This window comes from Macrobrachium nipponense, chromosome 10, assembly GCF_015104395.2.
Source record: "Macrobrachium nipponense isolate FS-2020 chromosome 10, ASM1510439v2, whole genome shotgun sequence".
NCBI lineage: Eukaryota > Metazoa > Arthropoda > Malacostraca > Decapoda > Palaemonidae > Macrobrachium > Macrobrachium nipponense.
The window spans coordinates 106,714,515-106,722,014 of NC_087204.1; the positions used below are offsets into that span (position 1 = coordinate 106,714,515).

General features: G+C 33.3%; 1 pseudogene; it reads right to left on the reverse strand.

Moving 5' to 3' along the window:
* Positions 1-4,743: 4,743 nt before the first annotated feature.
* The window catches only part of LOC135224215 (glutamate-gated chloride channel alpha-like), a 4,508-nt pseudogene continuing 1,751 nt past the window's right edge, over positions 4,744-7,500 (reverse strand).

Below are 7,500 nucleotides of genomic sequence, written 5' to 3' on the forward strand. Positions count from 1 at the left end.
CATTGCTCAAACAACACCTCGTCATCGAGAGAGAGAGAGAGAGAGAGAGAGAGAGAGAGAGAGAGAGAGAGAGAGAGAGAGAGAGATACCACTGTGGGTGTTCTCATATTTAGAGTTTGTAGAAGAAGTTGGTTATGATTATTGTATAAAGGATCTTTTTATTGTTGTTACCTGTGCAATAGTGTTGTTAGCTTTTAGTGTTCCTGGCTTTTAAGTGGGTAATAAAACCTTTACTTTATAATTTCATATATATTATTCATATAAAAAAATTATATTCCAATATTCATACTGTGATTTATTTGTCCAGACATCATGACATTCTTTACATTCGCAAACATTTAAGCTAATGATGTCTTTTTGATATTAAATTCCCTCAGCCTAGGGAAAATTACTTAGGGGAATTTATAAAGTGGACTCAAACCACCGAATGGTTGGAAACTACAAATTTAGAGCCTTGAGATATTTTGAATCATATATATATATATATATATATATATACGTATATATATATATATATATATATAGTATATATATATATATATATGTGATATCATATATATATATATATATATTAGAGATATATAGATATATATATATATATATATATATATATATATATATATATATATATATATATATAATATATATATATATACATATACATATATATATATGTGTGTATATATATATATATATATATATATATATATATATATATATATATATATATATATATTAAGAATATCTTCTTACCGTAATTTTGCGCCTGTCTTAGAAACTAATCCTGCCTTGGATATGATTATTTCTCTTGCTATTTTAGGAAAATTTGTATCAAATTTTTTAGAATACCTTTTCCCCTATTTTGGCGCCCAGTCTTAGATAGTAATTCTTTCTTGCGATTTAGTAAATTCTTTTGGACTCTATTTGAAACTCCAACCTTAGAAAGTAATTTGGCTGTGATCAAGTAATTCTCTTGAACGACGGTTAAGACCCCAGTCTTAGAAAGTAATTCTGCCTTGTGATTAAGTCATTCTCTTGAACGATGATTAAATCCAGTCTTAGAAAGCAATTCTGCCTTGTGATTAAATGATTATCTTGAGTGCTGATTAACTCCAATCATAGAAAGTAATTTTGCCTTGTGATTAATTTATTCTCTTGAGTGCTGATGAAGACCCCAGTCTTAGAAAGTATTTCTGCCTTGTGATTAAGTAATTCTCTTGAACTATGTTTAAGACTCCATTCTTAGAAGTATTTCTGCCTTGATATTAAGTAATTCTCTTGAACGCTGATTAACTCAAGTCTTAGAAATTAATTCTGCCTTGTGATTTAGTCATTCTCTTGACTCTGTTAAAACACGAGTCTTATAGTAATTCTGCCTTGTGATTAAGTAATTCTCTTGAATGCTGATTACCTCCAGTTTTAGAAAGTAATTCTGCCTTGAGATTTAAGTGATTCTTTGAATGGTGATTACCTCCAATATAGAAAGTAATTCGACTTGTGATTCAGTAATTCTCTTGAACACTGATTAACTTCAGTTTTAGAAAGTATTTTGCTTGTGATTAAAGTGATTCTTTTTGAACGCTGATTAATTCAATCATAGAAAGTAATTCGGCCTTGTGACGAAATCATTCTCTCGGACGCTGACTAGAACTCACAGATAGAACGTCCAGTAGGCGACGTTGAAAACGAAGAAGAAGATCAGGTAGAGAATTCTGGCTCCCGTTTCAACTCTGACCTCAACTCGCTTCCAGTACTTCGGGACCTTTGCCATCCGCCGCTTTTTGCCTTCCTTTCCGGATGAGTTCATCCACTTTGGCGCAGCATCCACTCTCATCCTTCATCCCCCTCCCTTTCTCCTCCTCGTGTCCTCCTCCTCTCCTCCTCCTCCTCCGTCGAGTTTTTCCTCCGTTCTTTGACCGCAATGGTTCCTGATATGACCGTGACAGTAGATGACTCCTTAAACAGACGGAATATAGATTTGAATTAATAGATAGATGAGGTTTTTTTACTTGATAGTTATACTGATAGATTTTGACTTGATAGATATAAATAAACAATTTTTTTGCATGATTGATGAATAGATAGATTTTTTACATTATAGGTAAATAGATTGATTTCTACATAATAGATTTTTACGCCAATAGATACATGGATACTGATTTTTCATGATAGATATATATAAATATATTTTAGTTGTTTGATAAATAAATGACTGATTTTTCATGATAGATTTTTAGGTTGATTGATAGATAAGATGAGCTGTGGAATTTTTAGATATCTGATTGATATCTAGTGTTAACTACTTCAAAATGATTTGAGCCTAGGAATGACAGATAGCTTCCATATTCGATTTATTACCTGAATTGAATTCGTCATATCTCCTGATTTGAATTAGCTACTGTTATTGTCATTGTATCAATTTGCATAATTTGCACGTGAACTACTATCAGAATTTAACGTAGATTCACATCAACCATGCATCTGATGTCCCAGGACCAGTCCCTTACGACGCTCCCGTTTGCTGTTAATAAGCCAATGACAGGGCTGGAAACTCTCAGTTTCACTCGAGTGTTTTCATGGGTAGGATCTATATTCCACCTCTCTGGAGGGGATCACCTTTCAAAGCATCCCCTAAGGAGAGGTGGAACATACAGCCTGCCTATATGAACTCTCGAGAGAGACTGAGAATTTCCACCCCGGTCATTGGCTTATCAACAGCCAATCAGGAGCGTCGTAAGAGACCGGCCTAGACATCAAATGCACGGTTGATGTGAATTTATACTATAGTGATATCCGTTCATTAGAATAAAAAATGTATATTTTTCAAATCCGTAAACTGAATAACTGTTAAGATTCCGATCATTTAGGTCCAAGAGTCTGTCAATAGATGGAGGAAGACCTTGTTGAGAATTTAAGACTTACCAAAACCTCCTCTCTGCTAGGGTCCTGCATTTTACGAATCCTGTTTGGAAGAAAGAGAAGACGCAGATAATCAGCCACCCCTCTTTTAAGGTATATTTGAGCTTTTCTGTTTTGGCTTAGTGATTATTGATTTTTCCGAAGACATCGTAAATCGTGCACTGGTTCTGCTAAAATATTTTCCAGTTGAAGGTGCTTATATTCTTGGGCATGACTATGATTTTCCATGCTATTATTTTGAAAGCAAACTTTGTGTTATTTTTTATTGTACTTCGGGCGTGAAATAACATTTGAATATAAAACTTCAAAATCAGCAACTGAACAGCACCATGATGCGCAAATAAATGTTCTAACACCACCCCGCTCTCTCTCTCTCTCTCTCTCTCTCTCTCTCTCTCTCTCTCTCTCTCTCTCTCTCTCTCTCTCTCTCTCTCTCTCTCTCTCTCTCTCTCTCTCTCATTACCACGAGCAAAAATCATAAGAAGTTTTCTACTTAGCAAGCGTAGTAAATAGTTTATTTTTTTATACATTTGGTCGATTTAAACGCTACAGCGAGAGACTTCCATCCGCCCAGTAGACTAATTATTGTGAATATATTTTATAGGTGATAAATAATTCTTAATTCCTCCAGACTTTGACTTGGATTAACCACGGCAATTTCGATGACTGGAGTCGAACACACACACACACACACACACACACACAGTAGCCACGAGATTATTTTTTTCACTAATATATCCTTTATAGCGATTTGAGTATATCAGAATTGATGCATATGTAGCTTGTACAAGTTTTACCCTACTTACATGACTTCTGTTAGAATTCGTTTTCTTTGAATCTCGTACTGAAAGAACATGCATGAATAAATTTGTAAAGACAGTAACTGCAGAAAATTAAGTTTATATACCTCTAAAATCGCTTTATAGCTAATATATATATATATATATATATATATAATAATATATATATATATAGTATATATATATATATATATATATATATTAGCTATAAAGCGATTTTAGGGGTAGGGGTAATAACTTAATTTTCTGCAGTTACTGTCTTTACAAATTTATTCATGCATGTTCTTTCAGTACGAGATTCAAAGAAAACGGATTCTAACAGACGTCATGTAAGTAGGGCAAACTTGTACAAGCTATCTATATATATATATATATATATATTATATATATATATATATAATATAATATATATATATATATATTTATAATGTATATATATATATATATATATATATATATGCATATTATATATATATATATATATATATATATATATATGCATATATATATATATATAAATATATATATATATATATAATATATATATATATATATATATATAATTGTAAATAATAATCCTGATAACATTGCGCTTAACTAACAGCCAAACAATATGAGGTTTGGATATACACGCATTCTATGTTTTACTAATAAGTATAAAGGGGAATCTCAGGAAGTATCCCAGAACATGGAAAACGAGAGAGATTCTTTTAGTCCCATATACGTAAAATCCCTCATCTATTTTGAGGAAATGGATCATCAGCACGGCTTCCATACTCAACTGCATCTTAGCTCCATTTCAATTCCGCTAAAGATACTACATTTACGCCCCCCAAGAAAAAAAATTTTATACCTTATACGAATCAACCGCTTAATTTCTTACACCATTCATATTGTAACGCATTTATTTTATTTATATTTACAAATACTGACTATTGTTATTTCGGGACTGTTTCACAATACAGTGGCAGCAGATAAGAAATTTAATAAAGTAGTAAATTACGTAAGGTTAAAAAAAAAAGACTTACTGAAGAATGGTCGCATACTGGAAGAGAGCTGATGCGATAGCCACAATGCAAGCGAAGAACCAGTTGTCGATGGCCCGTGTGTAGTTTGTGGGTGGTGTTATCATGTCTAATAGTAGTAATAATAATACAGTGGGTTACAGAGCGACTCAGAAATTCTGCAGTTTATTGGCCTACTATGAGATTCAGGGTCTCTGTAAACACGGTTTTTTTGGACTTTGCTCCTATCAAAACATCGGATGTAGCTGAAAGTTGATATATGATATTTTACAACACACACAAATTTTGTCAGCATTATCAATAACCTAAACCCGATAGTTTTTAATTTTTTATAGGGTAAAAATCAATCTAGCCGACGCCATGGCCAATGATTACGAGCCAAGAGTCGAAAAACATTCATTACGTAAGCAAGGTAAACACAGTTTTACGAAATGTTGCCCCGCCCATCGCCAGACAGAAACTTCATTCACCTTGTTCCATCGGCTCTGAAACCCATAGCAGTCAAGAATGACTAACAGGATTTGGAATTTTCCCCGTGGTTGCAAAACTGCATTTGTCTAATGACTTGTAACTTTATACAGTCAAGAGAAAGCCCGTGGCCATACTTACTATAGCCTGAATAGGTAATTATTCAGTTTACAGTTTAAATCCTAATGTTTATGATCTGATTTGTATGTAGCGTAACGTAATTATAAATACTTGTAATGTCATTCAGGATTTGCACATTTCCATTAACTATTCACTATGCCACCAAGAGAGAGAGAAAGAGAGAGATTGTATGTAATCAGTCTTTATATAACTATTTTTGTTGAAATAAGATTTTTATCCAAAGCAAATACAATCTTATATGTGCTAAACTCTCCAGCAGACCAACAGATCATCCGATATTTTTTTTCTTCTTCTTAGGCTGTACGACGTGGTGGATATAAAGACTTATGAATGGGCGGAAATACGATACATAGATGTGGGTGGGGTGCTAGCGTAGCAATACTACTGTAGTAATAGCAGTAATATACATGAATTAAACGTTTAGGCCAACTGCTGGGATCCTTGAGGATCATTTAGCATTTCTTACGACTGCTGAGAAATGAGTTTTTATAGCCAGAAGTTTAAATTTTCTAATCCAACAATGCCCATGATAGCCTTCAGGTGTTATCCTGAATTATAACGAGGCCAAAGTGGGTGGAGCCTCGTGAAGTCATCATTCTGACGATAATTATTGGTGAAGGTTTAAAGCCAAAATACGGTACCGGCTATTTTTTTTTTTAGTAAATAGGTAGATAGCCAATAAATAAAAAATTGCTTGACTTTGGATATAGCAGTTATCAAATCAAGCTTGTCTACTATGTTTTTGAAAATTACCAACTATTCCCTATATCTTGTCAATCTGTTTGTGACCTATAAAGTAGACTATTTCTTAGGACACTTATTTTGGGAGTTAGACTAATGATCGAAGTGTTTTTGTTTTTATTAACATATTTTGTTGGTTTGTTTGTTCATTATGACAATATTCAGTGGAGAGGCTTCAGAGTTCATAAAGGTGTACTGCTTTGATTGTATTTAAATTTTTTTGTCATTGTTGCCAGAGGTATAGCCTTCGTTACGTATAGCCAATTATCCATCGAGAAAGAGGGAAGAAATGCTGTCATAAGTTACGTAACGAGTGCGTTGCGAAACCTTTTCTCTGAGTAAGTTGGCCCCGTCTTCAAAAAAGTCATTTTTACATTATAAGTTACCAAATTTATTCTACCTACGTAATGCAGAATACAGTAAATCTTTACGTGTAGATATAATGTGTATTCTGAATAAACAGTTATATATGAAATGCTAGATAAAAAGTTTTATTGCGAAAAAAACCGTGTTACAGAGGTGCCCTGAATCTCATAGTAGTATGCTTTAAAAAACAGTTATGTAATTACTTCAGTACTATTTGTGGTATAAAATACGCAAGACAGTTAAATACTCATGTAAAACAGCTAGGAGTATTATAACCAAAGTACAAATAACTTTTTAGCTTCGTAAACCCCCAAATAGGTCTATAAGAAAATATATAACTTTTTAGCTCCGTCCCCAAATAGTCCTACAGAAACATATAACTTTTTAACATTTTTTTTCTAAAAGAAGAAAATAAAAATGGAATCACTCCATGTTGAGTGCGACTCAGGACAAAGATCGCTTATTAGAATTAGAATTGGAAAAAGGAAAAATCTTGTTTATGTAAACCACTTACTGAATGCCAGCGTAAAGGGAGATTGTCGATAACAGCAGCGTGATGAGGAGGACTGTGCGCGCTGAGATCGCCTTGGGAGGCAGAAGAACGACGCCAAGCCACCACGACGAAGATGAGGCTAGGGAAGTAGACGCCGATCAGGAAGCTTCTGTACCTCCGCGTGATCGTCATGACCGAATTGAGGCAACGGGTACTCTCCTGAAGAGGGGTGTCGTTGATTTTGGTTTATCTATATGTTTAACGTTTCCTTGAAGGATTACATTATGTGGATTCAATGGAGTTTTAAATGAACAGTGGAGGATTTTATGGCTTTATCGTTTTAATAGGCCTAGTACTTTTGAACGTAATCGGCATACTCCGATCTTTCCAGAATCCTGAAAAAGACTTACAGAATTTTTTTTTTTTTTTTTATAAGGGTAATCCTTCTTGAAGATAACGATTGTATATATATGTGTGTGTGTGTGTATATATATATATATTATATATATATAATATATATATATATATATATATATATATATATATA